Here is a 16,091-nt window from a genome sequence, read left to right on the forward strand (position 1 = left end):
TGAGCCACTAGAATCTTAAAGAAAGTGATGATGGTTTTCTCCACATTTCCCACACCTGCTATGGGTTGATGTCACCTGGTTGGCATTCTATAAAGGTGCCTCAGTCTGTTCATTGATAGCAGAAAGAATTGTTTTCCCTGATGCCTTTCATCTACTAGAAGCCTTGACATGAATGAGAAAAAAGGGGGAAGGGATTAGTTGGGTCATGGTTGTATTGTTGACAGTGTTCTCCCTTGCTTCTCTGTGTGACCCATAAAGGAGATCCCAGAATCACTGGTGGGCACCTGTGCCTCTCTCTGTTCTTTTGTGTTTCTCTTATGTAAGTCGTCTATGTCAGAATGCTTCAATAACTTAGGGACTCCCTCCTGTATTCTCTTTCTTCCTTCCTTCTACTCTACTTCCTTCTCACGTGCAAACAGAGAACTACTGTATCTCTGTCTCTTGTTCTACTCCTACTGTGACTGGTAACTGTTCTGGACATTTTAATGTCATTTGAGGAATGCAGTGGGCACTGTAAATGATTGGACATTTATTGCTCTCAAGTACATGGTAAGAGAATTAGGACACTTGGAAACCAGACTAGCATTCTCTTTTTGTGTATGTTAAACTTTTTTTCTTGGTTACTTCTTGCATTTATAGAAAGATGTTTATTTCATTTAGGTGATGTTTAGCCTTACTATAAATGAAAGATGTGGGAAATACAGAAACTTAAGAAAATTTAGCAAGAAGAAGTGTAACGTATTAAGAATGGAAAACCCATTAAGCGTAATGGAAATCTGTACCCATAATTTTTACTTAAATTTCACATTTTGACTCTCAGCTTCATGGATGTGCAGCAGATATAAGCATAAGATTATTGGATTAAGAGCAAAATAAAATCAACCTGGAGAACCATAATACCTATATGTTAGGAATATACTCTCCAAACTAAGGTCGCTAGGAGCTATATCTTGCTAGGGGATTCCGCTGAGCAGATAACTCGATTATTCAGTTTCAGAAGATTAAATCCACTGGTTCTGCTATGAGTATCATGGAAAGGCTTCAGAGGTTTCTTATTTTCCTTCTTGGGCAGGTCATAGCATCTTTATTCCTTTGTGATCTTTTTTTAATCTTCCATTCTTTTTCATCTTGAGTTCCACTTGAGCTTCATAAGGCTGAATCTTATCTGATTCCAAGTTTATTTACAAAGTACCATTCATCAAAAACAATGATCACAGACCTTTCCCATGCAAGCCACTATATGGCTAAATCAGGAAGGAAAACAGTAAAATCATTGTTTGTTTTAGAGTTATTTGGGAGGATACCTCCCTTGTCTCTGCTGAGCACATCTGCTGATGCCGGGGGTTGGCAGAGGCTGTGGTGTGTGGGGTTTATCAGCACCAGCACCATTCTAAGCCAATAGTCTGTGTCTGTGATCATTTGCAGGAAGTTTTGGAGTATCATAGAAGATTGCCTGGAGGTATTCTCTTTGGATTATAGTACCAGCATGAAAAAAAAAAAAAATATCTTGGTCTGTTTGTTGATTGGTGGGGCTTTTTTCCCCCCATAATAAGCTGGGACTATGACAAATTCTTACTAAAAAGAATTGTGGTGAATCAACCATGAAGATCTTTGCATTCTTTGCAGTGAAACTCCGAGTTTGTGGTCAGATTTGGAATAAATACAGGCTATGCCAAGCTATGCCGTGCCCCAAGGCCATCAGGTGGAGGAGGATGGGCTGGAGCTTACTCACAATGAGGAAACTCACAGAGACCTGGATGGAACCTTTTGCCAAATGGCTTCAGTGTTCTTGAAGGTTCTGAGATTGTGTGTGGGGGGTCAGAGAGGAAAATTGATAAATCACGCAAAGAGACTTTGTGATAATCTGCTTCCTCTGTGGGTTTCTGAATGTCCTGTGCCCTCAGAGTCCAGGTGATCATATATACTAAAAGTTACACATAATAGGACATGTATAAAGGTGCTCGCTGGGAAGTAGTACAGCTGGCAATTTGCCAGTTTTCTTAGCTTGGGCTGCCTCTGCTAATAATATGGTTTTATAGGCTTTAGACTACTTCTCTGAATATACTGCGTCTACTCAATCTACCCTTCCTGGCTCTTGGGAACATTCCCCAGGATTAACCTCTTGTCCTTCTAACCTATCTGCTAGATCCCTCCTGGCTAGCTAGACTTTTAGCCTTTGCTTTTTTTTTGGGGGGGGGGGGATGCCTGTTACTACATGTTATGGACTAAATGTTTGGGTCTCCCCCAAATTCCTGTGTTGATGTCCTAAGTCCCAATATGATGGTGTTTGGAGATGGGGGCCTTTGGGATGTTGTTGGCCTTGATGAAGTCATGAGATTGGAGTTCCCATTAGGGAATTAGTACCCTTATACAAAGAGACATCAGAGAGCTTGTGCTCTCTCTCTCCTCCTCTTTCTGCTGTGTGAGGACATAGCAAGAAGGTGGCCATGAAGCCAGAAAGAGGGCCCTCACCAGAACCTAGTAATTCTAGAACCCAGATCTCAGACTTGTAGGTTGTAGAACTGTGAGAAATACATTTCTGTTGTTTAAATCACCCAGTTTATGGTATTTTGTGATGGCAGCCCAAGCTAAGACAGTGTGTAACTCAATAATGATGATGATGATGAAGATGATGAGAACAGTAGTAGTAGAGTGATACCCATGTTCTACTGAGTGTTTATTATGTCTCAGACTCTATTGTAAGTGCTGACCATATTTTAGCCATGCATTCTTTCTCTCCCTCCTAAATCTGTGTGGTTATTATTTCCACTTTCCCAAGGACGAAAGTACAAATTAGGCTAGGTTGTATGACTCATAGGAGGTGAAGGTAGGATAGGACCCTGCATGTCCCGATTCCCAAGTGAGGGACTTTACCCACGACATTGAAATCTTACTTCATTCCCTTTGTAAAATTTCACTTTATTCATTCACTTATTGAATAGTTATCGAGTACTTACTATGTGCCTGTGACACATGAACATAAATGACCTCTACTTTCAAAAACCTTGTATTCCAGTTTGAGAAAGTAACTTGCTATTGTGGGAATTTTAATAGCTGGCTAAGGCAATAGAATGTTAGTACCCAATTCTGTTTTGAGAACTGGGGGGGCAATTTTTTGGGGACACTTGTGCTTTGGCTGAGACCATTAACTTATCTAAACCTCATTTCCTCATTGGTACAATGGACATCTTGCATATTTTGGCATTCAGTGAAACAGCATAGGTGAAAATGCTTTGCAAACTGAAAAGCCATACATATGCCAGATGGTGTATGATGATAATATGAGTGTTTATGCCTCCACCTAAAACACTGGATGCTTTCCTTTCCAACAGCAGAGTGGATTTTTACATGCATTCCAAAAATATTTTTGATCCCTACATATTGCTAATCTATACATATCTTGTAATGTAATCTTTATACATGCAAGGCTTCTGTTATTATTCCATTTTAAGATTTGAATACTGAGGACCCAAGAGGTTAATGAATTCATAGGAGATCATGCTACCAGCAAATGAAAGAGGCAGTCAGTGAATTCAGATTTTGATCCCGAAGGCTGTGCTTTTTCCACCACATAAGTCTTCTTGTGGGATTATTAATCATGAAATTTTCATTCTTCAGGCATCTCACATTTTCCTAAAATCCAGGTAATAATTCTGTGAGTGGAATACATGTAATACGTTAAGGAATAGTGAAAAAGAGTGATTGCTGCTTTTGGTGCAGACTTTAGAGGAGAGGTCAGAGTTGACCTAGCATTTTGTTTGGTCGGGGTTCTGGGTTCAAGAAATAGAAGCAAGCCTGAACTGGAATTGGGGCCAAGGGCGTGGCAAAAGGCAGATGCCAAGAGCATTTTCTGGAGTAATCCGCTGTGAAGCATCTTACCCTGGAAGCACCTGCTCAGAGAGTTCCCCTCAGTGGGGCTGGTGGTGAAGCTCTGATGAGGAATGGCCCTTGGCCTTGGCCATTCCCACTTTCTTTGCATTTCCCCTAAACCTAAGCATCCAGAAACAAGGTCTGTTGGGTGCCCTATCCTACTGTATGGGGACTCGGAGTCCTTCTTTCCTGCAATATCTTTCCACATATACAGGAAAGAGAATTCTGTCTCCAGCACAAAGATCAGTACTGATTCATCGAAGTGGATCATGAGAATCCCATCATTATTGCCAGTCATATATTTGGGGGTGCCCTTGTTACTTAGAGGGGTGATACTGGAAAAATTGTCCTTGTTCTTAAAAGATAGTTGGTGACATACTATTCTTGTGTAGACATTTTTGTATCTGGATGTGATATCTAGGGCTGTGGTAGTTATTTTGTAAATACTGGTGAGCCAGCCAGAGGAGAAAGCCCCTATTGGGAAAATGGCCAAGCAAAATGATAAAGAATGGAGAGATTTGATATGGTATCACTGAGTCTCTGGGTTAACCAACCTTGGAACTACCTGCCCTGTGGACCTGCTGCCATGTAGGATGATGAAATGTTCCTAAGATTGTGAGTTTGGGCTTTCAGATACCTGCAGGAGAAAGTATTCTTACTAATTTACCCCTTACCTTTCAGAAAAGGGGATGCTCCAGGAAGATGCACAATATTAATGTCATGAATTGGTCTTTCTCCCCCCATCACCTTTCTTTGAACCTCTGAGATCACTGATACCTGCATTTGAGAAACTCAAACCATCACCTTCTTCCTGGTGGTAAGTCATCTGATTTTAATGTGTGAACTTACTCATGATAAAATATATAAAACATACACTTACAAAATATGCATTTGCTGGACAGTCCTCGTGAACTCTCTTCCTATTCTGTGCATATATATATGGGTGTAATTTGGTAGGGGTTGTCTGTCTAGTGCAAGGTTTAATTTTGATTTGGGGGATTATATTCAATTTAACACTAGTTGATAAAGGTGTTTTGTGTGAATAAACATGTCTTAGGAAAACTAGTTATTTCCCCCAAAGTCTAAAAGTATGTAAAATACATTCTGAATACAATACAAACAAGTTGTTTTACTTGTAACATCTTAAATCCCTGTTTCAGTGTACTGTTCAATTCAGTATCTACTCTAATTATCAAACAAGGCCTTTGATATGTAACATGAGGGAGGACCCCTGGGGGGCTCCTCAGAGGCAGCACAGTGGAAGCCAGAGATTTTCTCTTCCTTTTTTATTTTCCTGTGTCAATAGCTGTTAAGGTGGAGGAAAGAGAAATCCTCTGCATTCCCCACCCCCCAATGCTCCTTTAAAAAATAAATGAGATAACTATACCAGTAAGGAGTCATTTGTGAAACTCTTTGCCTTTATAAGCAATTTTATAATAATGTCACCACATGTTTTGCTTCCTTAGTTATTTGAATATAAATAAATAAATAGTCTGTGAAAAAAAATAAATGAGATATTTATTTGCACTAAACAAAGGAATATTTTTCCTTTTGTGAATTATGAAGTTTAGTGGAATGAAAATTATTATAGTCATTTTCTATACATCAGAGCATACTAATTCTGACATCTTTTTTCTTGGCTTCCTTAAATGTTTTCTATTAGGATTTGGGTTATTCATTCAGTGCTAGCACTTACTTTGGAAAGATGTAATGAAACAACTTGAATTGAATCCTAAGTCCATCCATTAAGACCAAACGCTAAAAAAAATAGATTTTTTCTATTTTCTGGAAATTCTTTAGGGATGCATTTGCCCTAATAGTATTTTTGTTTGAATGGAGTGATTTTTTTTTCTCATTTTTATGTTTCAAATCCTATTCATTTCTGGAGGAAAAAGCACATGGCTTAGTATTTAAAAGGAAATCTGTATTTTCTTCAATGAAATTCTCTTTTTTTTTCTTTTCTTTTCTTTTCTTTTCTTTTTTTTTTGGTAACTCTCCTTCTGTTAAGTAATATTCTTAAATATGACATTCATATTTGGGACATGACATTCATCCATGAGACTTGATCTCAGGTTAGAGATGTCAGGTGTCTGGAGTGCAAGCCGTGTCCTCACAGCTGTATTCTCCAACCACATCTCATCTTCATGGTCCCTGCCCTCCTTTTTTACCTTCTAAAATACTGTGCCTTTCTTAGTGGCATTGGTTAGTGTAAAGAGTTCTGATATTTGAGTCTGAATTTTAGTTTTATCACATCCTTGTTTTGACTCTAGCATTATTTTTCTGAGCTGCCATTTCTGCCTTTAAAGAATCAAGTTGCCGGCAGCTTCATAAGGTGGTTTAGAGTGTTAAATGCACACATCCCATGGACAGGAACAAAAAGGATCATCTAGTCCAAGGGGACCAGACCATAAAATCAGTATTTGCTGAATCTTATTCCTCAAATATGAAATCAAAAAATCTCCAAACTGAAAGAGCTAAGGAATACTCCAGTCTGTTTTCCTATTTCACACATAAGGAGACTCCAACTCTGAGAAGGGGAGTGATATACAAAGATCAGAGAGCACCCTCACAACAGAACCACAGTGAGGACCCAGGCCTGCTGACATCCAGGAGCACACGTTCATGCCCCCCTCAGTGAACCTACAGAACCAGGCCTTATTCCAACTACCTGTGTTTGCATTTACCCCGGATATCCATCAAAATGCCAATTGCAAATGCCCTTTCAAAGCATTAAGCAACTTAATTATTTTCCAAAATTTAATTTGATGGTCTGATGCCAACTCACTGCTGGATCTAGATTTCCTGTTTCAGAAAGTATAATTATTTGCATACTTGGGGTTGGTTGCTGATAGCAGCATTATTGTTTGTAGGAGCAAGGGAGGATTTTGGATGGACATGCACGCTGAGTACATAAAGCAGACCTTCTGCATTCTGTTATCTTATTCTAAGATGTCCTCTGCCTTGAAGAGTACTGGCTTAAATGATACACTTGCTTTTTCCTTATTTCAAACTGGCTGAACATTATAAAAAGAATTTCCAGAACTTTTAAAATACTCATTGTGAGGGCCATTCGGAATGACTACTAATCTAGAAGTCTTACATCCACTCTTTACTAATGTTACAATTGTAAGTCAATTATTCTAAACTATTGTCTCTCCATTGATACAAGGAAATAGAGTATAAACAATGCCATTGGCATTTTGGGTCTTTGATAAAATCACCTAAGTATTTGAAAATAAGATTGGACCTTCATAAAGATATGGTTACCTGAGAGAAACAGGGTGGCCCTTGTATCTGCGTGGACCTTTCTTACCCATGACCTTTTCTGAACGAACATGTTTAAGATGGAGTGGGGGAGGGCCTGCCACAGAATCATAGGGGAGAAAAAACTTGCTGATGTAAGACATGAAATTCCTCCAGAACACTGTTAGGGACAATGGAAGCAAGTCCTGTTCCTTCAGGTACTCTGCTCACCCCTGTGAGACCATTTCTGCTGTCAGATGCATCCGCGAGGCTTTCTTACGTTGTTGTATGCTGAGTTTCATAATTTTCTCTTGCCTGTTCTAATTCTGTGCTTATCAAATACAATTCTAGTTATGATTTAGCTTCCCAACAGATCTGTGGATCAGGCCATTATTGCCACTCTGACACTATGTAACGCGTCACCGGAACCCGTGGCTTAGAGCAGCATTTATTTCTTGTTACTATTGTGTCTGAGTGTTGGCTGCAGATGGGTCTCGTCCGCTTGAAGGTCTGGTCGGATCTATTTCTTGCTGTAGGTTTGGCTCTTGTCTGCCCCACCGAACGGACGGTGGCCGAAGTCACATACTTGAGCTGAACAACAATGGGGCAGGGGAGTGGACACCCCTCTGATGAAGGTTGGGGGAGCAGGCGGTGAATATTTTGAACAATAATCCCCACAGTGTGCCTGTAGGAACAATATTCTGGTTACTCAGGCATGAGTATTCCAATTCCCTAATACTTCTATGCATTAGACAGGACAGCTTGGTTACTATGAAATTTGTATTAAAAACTCTCCTTTGGAAGCACTTAAGAAAGTTTTTGATTCTTCCTTTGAGGACAGCTCCCAGAACTGAATTTGCAGCATGGGCACATTTCCTATGTGCATCTGTGTCCTGCCTGACTTGCTTCTCTTGAGGTAGGGTACAATCTCAGAATACATGCTCGAATAAATGAATACGGTATGAATGAATGAATGCTAATGAAGAAGCACTCAGAACAGCGTGATGATTTTTAAGATTGAAATAGAATAGTAAAATGTCCAAAAAGATGAAGACCTCCTATTTGGTGGTGTTTATGGAATTTCACAGCTCATACATTTGCAAGGAGCAGAAAACTACTGTGTTACCATTTTCTCCTGTGCTCCTCCTGCCACAAACCTAGGAAGGGGCAGCTCTGTTCTGAGTGAAATGGACTTGGCTGGATGGTGGCATTTGGGTTTGCATTTCCTGCCCAGCCTGAAGCAGGGGAGCATTAACTGATGTTCAGGAAAACTAAGCTTTGGTCACCAGGGAGCTGGTATTTCGGCATGAGACCTGAGGACACAATTTAACGTCTTGGGGCCTCACTAAGCTCCACGGTAAAACGAGACAGCATGAGCATGGTATCAGAGGATGTCTAGTGGCCCCCTCACCTGTGCTGAAGTGCTGTGATTTTGTTGATCTTAGATTACCTACTCCAGCATCCCATGTTGCAGTTTCTGGGGGGAGAGAAAGCAAGGTAAATGTTGGCCCATGGGAATGAGAAGCGGCAATTCGGAAGTCTCTTGGGGACAATATGCCTGGGACCTCAGTAGTGTGGCAGGCAGTCCAGTCCTGTCCCCGCCTCTCTCTGAATGGTCTTCCCTCAGGCCTCCTGCACCATGGGGAGTAAAGCCAGAGAGCAGTAAGCACCCACACCCAGAGATTGCCCCCTCGGGGGATACATCAGAGTTCTCTTTTTACCTCCTCAATTAGTTCACTTTATACCTAGTTATCAATTATCTTTTATATGAACTTACCTCTATTCAAATAACTGGTGTGTTTTCTGTCTTCTGCATGGACCTGAACTAATGTAAAACCTATGGCCAGCACAGGGTACTTGTTAAAGACTGAATGTGTCCCCAGGACATTTGGAGGTTGACATCCTAACACCCAAGGTGATGCTGTTAGGAGGCGGGAGCTTTGGGAGTTGATCAGGTCCTGAGGTGGAGCCCTGATGAGTGGGACTGGCTTCCTTACAAAAGAGATCCCAAAGGGCTTCCTTCCCTTCCACCAGGTGAGGACCTCGAGGGCCAGGGAGTGAGCTCTCAGCAGACACCAAATCTGCAGGTGCTGTGATCTCAGGCTTCCCAGCCTCCAGAACTGTGAGAAGTAGGTTTCCGCTGTGGGTAAGCCCTCCAGTGTATGTTACTCTGTTCGGCAGCCCGAACTGACACGGTACTGAAGGAGACAATGAGACAGAAAAATACACACCAGTGTTCCATGGCTTTCCGGCAGGGAGTAAAGATCGTCCAGGAAGTGCAGTTTTCATGGAACTAGGCTGGGAGCCACATTACAAAGAGCCGAAGAGCAAAACCATCCCCAGTGTGTTCAGACATGTGTATGCAATGAATGATCTCTTGGAGTCACTCAGACGCTTGAGCTTGGGTAGAGTGAAGAGGAAAATAGAATACCTTTTGAGATCGAAAGTATGAACCCTGTTGGTTGCTTTCTTTGTTCTCTAATTCCTCCTCCCCCACCCAGCGCCCCTCCTACCAGGGCCCAGGGCCATGTTGTGTGGCAACTGGCTCTTCTCTAGATGCCTGCTTGGCGGATGGTTGTGGGTAGATGGAGTGGAGGTGTGGGATTTAAGGAGGTGAAAGGCGTCCTGGAGCAAACATGTTACAATTGGTTATCGGTGGATGCTTTCCCTCCTTCCTTTCTTTTTGATGCATCCCCATGCTTCACAGTCAGTACCCGGGAACAGGACTTGACAACTAAGAAAAATGTTTATTTGGGTGCCACTCTGATTTTTCTTACTGAGTTTTCCTCCTTTCCCTTTTTGCATTTGGCATACATTGCTATGTCCTCTTTCTGCAGAGACTTGCTGGAATCTCTACTTACTTATATGTTTAAAAAAAAAAAAGGACTGTAGCTCTAACTGGACCCATCTGGAGAACTCACTCATTCTCTGGAAATACTGCATGACTGGGTTTCTGCTAACAGCAGAATTTAATTTGCTCCTACACCTTCATGTTTTGTTCAGTGCCCTTTTGGAGTCTGGCAAAATTACTTTTAATTATCTCTGCTGCTTCCTTTAATAAGTAGCTTTGAGCAGCTTCCTAGGGCCGCCTCTTGTCTTTCTGTGTGAGATTGCTCTTTCTTCTCCAAAACACATTAAAAAGAGACACTGAAGGCAACTTGGCACTATTAAATTTTAGTCACACTGTCTGCTCAGGAACAGGGGCTTGCTAGGGTAAAGGTAGCACCTGCTGGAAAAAGCACATGGCCTATTTTGGGAATCTGGGCATTCAGTGGCTGTAATAATCACAATGGTAAATCCACCCCCCCCAATTACACTGTGTTTATGGTGCAGAAAGAAATGCCAACCTCTCGGGTGCTGGGAGATCAACGGCATTATTTCCTCACTATTTTGGAACCCATTTAAATTTGTCTGTTGTGAGATAGAGTGACACAAGAGGAAGAAACAAAGCAAATTATAAAAAAAAAAAGAAAAGAAAAGAAAAGAAATAGGCTCAGGTTTGTGGGCCAGGAAAGTATCTATCAGCTACCTAAAATTAGCAACTCCTAGAACATGATAAAATCCCACCTTCCAAAGGTATTCCAATACCCTAGTTGCAATTTTACTTTGTATTTCATTTGCCAGAATACAACTGCTGTGTGTAAGGAAAAAGAACCAACTTTATTCAATTCAATAAGAAGCTAATAGGTCCCTACGCTTGCTGGGTAAACAATTTATTGAGAAATTCAACTCATTGGGTTCATTCTACAACTTACCCTCCCCCACCCCCCCCCCCCCGCCCCGCCCCGTATCTAAACATGTCATTGGATAGTTGACCATATGCTTCTTTCTCCTTTGGTGTAAGAGAATGAGTAACCCTCTTGTTCTAGAGCAACCTCTTCATTTTGCATACTGGCCAGTAATGCCATGGTCTTCTGACTCACTGGGCTCTGGATCCAGCAGTCCATCTTCTGTCCTATGCTGTCAATCCTTCCTTGCCTCCAGAATCCCCCTCTCCTTCTCTCTTTCACTCTCTTGATCCTTCTCTCCCTCCAAATACACTGCTCTCCCTTATCCTAAAATAAGATAGCAAACTAACAAAATGCAAAAAAAAGAAAGGCACATAATTATTCTCAGCTACCCATTCAAATAGTTGTTCTGCATTGTTCTCTTTCATGGGATGCTATAAGTTTATATTGAGGGTTGATAGGGGAATCAGAGCTAGGGAAAGGATTTTTTTTTCTAAGCATGTTGTTGAGATATTTATCACAACACACAGTAATTTGGAAAAGAAGACTCATAGGAAATAATTACTATATTTAAATTGATGAGTTACATTGCTTCTAAGTAACTGATCTCTCTTTCTTATGAATGATCTTGTGAACATGGTTCTCTTCGTTTGGTCGCAGCTTTAGAGCAGAGAACTCTGTGTGGGGCTCACTCATAGCAAGTGGGAATACATTAAATGGTGTCCAGTGTTTTGCTGGGCCCGTTCTTGGCTTTGTTTTATGATCTTCCCTTTTCTCTGATTTATTTTGAAGAGCAGGATGAACATCAATACATACGTGCAATGTCTCTTTACCTCCCCCATGAAGCGCCAGGCTCCACGTTCATCATGGCCCATCTCTAGCGGCCCCGCTCCGTCTTCGGGAATCCACCACCGCTGCAGAATTCTGCTGCATTCTTTCCCTTGATGCCTTTGGCTCTTTGACTTGTCTGGGTATTTTCTACCTCTGAATGATGCCACCTTTTCTCATTTTCTAATTTGTCCTTTCTGGCTCCTGTCTGTACTGTGTTACCAATCTCTTCCGTGTCCATGCTATAATCTCTTACATCCATGTGAATAACCTGCTGATATTATCAGGCTGTGACTTCCTTCTGTAGCTTCAGTCCTACCCTTTTCGCTGTCTTTCAGGTTCTTCATTTGTGGCCCTGCCGATTCTTACTTACCAGTTAACAGGACTCACCAACTCTCTCAAACCTGTGCTTCCTGGTTTCCTTTGTTTCTGTTAATTCTACTAACACCCTCCAACATTGAGGCCTTGGTGCTGACTTGGCTTTTCCATCATTTCTGCCTTGTTATTGGTCCTCTCCCTACTCAGACCTCTATTCCTTATCAAGGCTATGACCTCTAGCCTCCTACACACTGCTGCCAGGTTAATCATTTTTTATCCATTAGTAAATAAAAGGATTGTGGCATAAATGGATGAATGTCGCCACTGAAGCCAAATAGGCATGGATTTGAGTTCATACTCTACTCTTCACTAGTATAGCTGAGTTACTTTACCTCACAGGGTAGCCTCAAATTTGGTAAGTCATGATGGGCTGGTTTCTGATGCCTAGTCACAAATCCCAGGGCTTATAATGACAAGATTTTCCTTTCTTTCTTATATCACATATCCAATACGGAGTGGTAGGGGTCCATGAAAGAGGAAAGGGAGTGCCGTACTGTTTTGGTAATAACAGTTAAATACTGGAGCTCAGAAACAACACAGTTAACTTCTGCTGAGTTTCTTTGCCATGGCTAACTTTCGATGGTGGGAGGGCTGTACTGATGACATGTTACTCTCAGGCTTGAACTTGCAATGAAGAGGGATATTCGCTCGATCGAAGCAAAATTTCAGTGAGCCACTGTGCTCTGTTCCCTCTTCCACAGACTAGCATTTTTCAGATAGGATATGCCCCTCAACCTGGAATAAAATGATGTGGAACACAATTGCTACTGACTGGTGAAGAAATTGCAATGTAATTGAGAATTTTAAGCCACAGAAATTTGTGATCAATTGTTACTGCAATGCAATGTAGCAAGAGCTGACGAATACATCTGTGAACAGTACTTAAAATTATGACTACTGTTTTACAGCCACAGTGGAGGTGTTCTGCAAACAATTTAGCAGGAGTTGCCAGATTAATTGTGCATAGTCATGGCCCTGATCACACAATTTCCATGCTCAAGCTCCATTTTCTTAGAATAACTTAGTTCTCTTCGTTGATCTGTCAAGATTTGTTTGTATGTTTTCACTTCAACAATACTTAAAAATTATTTATTAATCTCAGCCAATGGCTTTATGCTCAAATTCAGCTCTTTTTATAATCACCTCAGTCTCTTTCTTTGTACTTTCTTAATTTGTGATTTCCTTCTTTGGAATTCTTGTAATGTTCTTTCTACATTTTGCCCTGAATATAACTTCTAATCTGTGTCCTTTCAAGACTCATTTCCACTGATATTCCCTTCCTGAAAAGTTTCCTGGTTCCTCAGGTAGATGACCACTTTCTTCCTCCAGTTTCCATAGCGTTAGAACGACATCATCAGCTGGCATATCACTTTCTTATTATGTAAATTACAAATATGCCTTATCTGTTTGAGAGAGACTTTGTATGACAGTCTGGATTCAGCCTTGAAGAAGTGAAGAATGCTTCTTGGATATTGAATAGAGGAACTTCATGTCCACTGCGTTAGGTTCTAAAACAAGCAGAATATATTAAAAAGATCTTTCAAAAATAAATGACATTTATTTTCTACTAGGAAACAGCCTGTGGAAAAGAGCTCTTGCAGGAACTATAGAATCCATAATCAGAGTGTGTTAGTTTAGTATCAAATATAGAATGTATGTGGAAAGAAGATAAAGTAAGTGAAAGATCATGACAGAGTTATTTAGCTAAGGATTGATGTGAGAAGGTCACTTTGATAACCTCAATTTTAATTCAAACTTTTATTGCCAATCTCTTGAGAACAGACATATATTCATCCTTGTTTTTAAAAGAAATTTTCTTCTTTCAGATATTCCTCACAAGTCATTAAATCATATACCAACCATTCCTATTCTGACCTGTTTTATCCATGTGAAGACAAAAATATTTCTATTTCTTATTATCTGCATCTCACTGACCCTCTTCTCTTTGGGGAACCCTATATGTGATAGGGACTTCATTAGCAGTCCCTATGTATCAGAGGCAGAAGCATGGTCTTTTTTGAACCCTAAGACTTCAGAGATATATTGGCTCTGTTCGCTCAGAATTTCTCAAGTTACTGGTCAGTTGGTATTCAGGCTGTCCTTAGCCTCAGGGACTTAGGATTCAAATAATTTGTTCCAGATGGTAGGAGAGAAAGCCTAGGCATTGGCTAATAATTAAATCCAACTTTGAGAGTTTAAGTCTAAGATAGGGAAAAGTAACATGGCATTCTATAAAGGAGAAGCACATAGTAGTTTTAAAAATATTATATATACATAAAATAATATATATAATGCATAATATATATATTATATATACATCATAAAATATATATACATAAAATATTATATACATCATTATATATATATATATACAGAGTGAGCATATGCATGAGAGAGATTGATTTAGGTACAAGTACAGATGTACTCATTACTGTGAGGAATCAACAAGATGTATAGGAAAGACATTGGGTAGGTTACATTGTTATGGATGCAAAGCTACCAGTTAGGAAACAGAAAGTAATATAACACTGTAATGATGACTATATACATGGGCCATACAAGCAAAAATAAATCATTTTGCATGATCCAGAAAGAAAAATCCACTATAAAGTTAAGGACTTTAACGCTCCTCTCTGTGATTAAACATGAAGATAAAAGCTAATTACATAGATTTAAATAACTATCAATCAAGACCACTTGAATTATTAGCTACACATTCTTTTTAAATGCACATAAAATACCAATACAGACCGTGTGCTAGACAGCAAAACAAATGTCAATAAATTCCAAAGGCTTGAAATCACCAAATACAAAACACATTCACTGACTACGGTGAACTAAAATGAGGGACAGTAACAAATAAATGTGTTAGTTTGCTAGGGCTGCCATAACAAAGTACCATGGACTGGGGGCAGGGGAGTTAAACAACAGAAATTTATTTCCTTATACTTCTGAAGACTGGAAGTCCAAGATCAAAGGTGTCAGCAAGGTTGATTGCTGCTGAGACCTCTCTCCTTGGCTTGTAGATCGTTGTCTTCTCCCTTTGTCCTCATGTGGTCTTCCTTTCCTACCTGTGTTCACTGTTCCTCTTCTTATAAGGACACCAGTCATATTGGATTAGGACCCACATTGAGCTCATGAGTACATAATTTCCCCTTTAAAGATCCTGTCTCCAACTACAGTCACATTCTGAGGTACTGGGGTTTGGGACTTCAGAATATGAATCTGGAATGGATTTGATTCAGTCCAGTAATGTAAGATAACTAGAAAAGCCCCCAAATATGTGAACATTCAACAACACATCTGAAAACAGCTTCTAGGTTAAAGAAAAAGTAACAGGAAAATTTGAGATATTTTGAACTTCAAAATAGTAAGATCTAAACAACATTTCAAAATTGATGTGATGCAGCTAAAAAAACACTAAGAGGAATATTTATAGCTTTAAATATTTGTACTAGAAAGCAAGAACAGTTCAAGATTTAAAAAATCTGAATTTCCACCTGAAAAAAAACATTAAAATAAGTATAAAATGAACTCCAGGTAAGTAAATAAGAGGAAATAATAAATATAAGAGAAGAAATGAAACAACAAACAGATAAGTGATATCAGAAATTAAAAAAGGCCAAAAGTTAGCTATGTAAGAAGATCAGTAGAATTGACAAAAGGTTAGTAAGACCAGTCAGAAAAAGACAAAAAAGGAAAAAGGCAGCAATGTAGTTTAATGGGGAAAGAAGAGTATTCAATAAGTGTTGCTAGAAAATTCTATATACAAATGGGAAAAAAATAAACTCTATTCATACTCCCACCACAGCCAAAAGTTAATCCCATATTGACCTTTAATCTAATTGCAGGCATGTAAACTTTCAAGCTCATAGGCTTAGAGGATTTTTGCAACCCTAGAGTAAGCAACAATTGTTTAGAATGCAGAAATCACTGTGCATCAAAAAAGAAAAAATACACTTCTTTTTTTTAACAAATTGAGATATGATTGACATATGACATCATATTAGATTCATGTATACAACGTAATTTATGTATATGTAT

At 39.8% G+C, this 16,091-nt stretch overlaps 1 long non-coding RNA gene across 1 annotated transcript in view; it reads left to right on the top strand.

The window, feature by feature from the left end:
* LOC116637770 overlaps window positions 1–16,091 on the top strand; it is a 255,519-nt gene that overhangs the window by 54,158 nt on the left and 185,270 nt on the right. The window contains exon 2 of the long non-coding RNA XR_004300541.1: window positions 4,552–4,687. This is a non-coding gene — a long non-coding RNA (uncharacterized LOC116637770). The remainder of the gene's footprint in view (window positions 1–4,551; window positions 4,688–16,091) is intronic.

The sequence above is a fragment of the Phoca vitulina genome, unplaced genomic scaffold (genome assembly GCF_004348235.1).
Source record: "Phoca vitulina isolate PV1807 unplaced genomic scaffold, GSC_HSeal_1.0 scaffold15, whole genome shotgun sequence".
In the NCBI taxonomy this organism is placed as follows: Eukaryota; Metazoa; Chordata; class Mammalia; order Carnivora; family Phocidae; genus Phoca; species Phoca vitulina.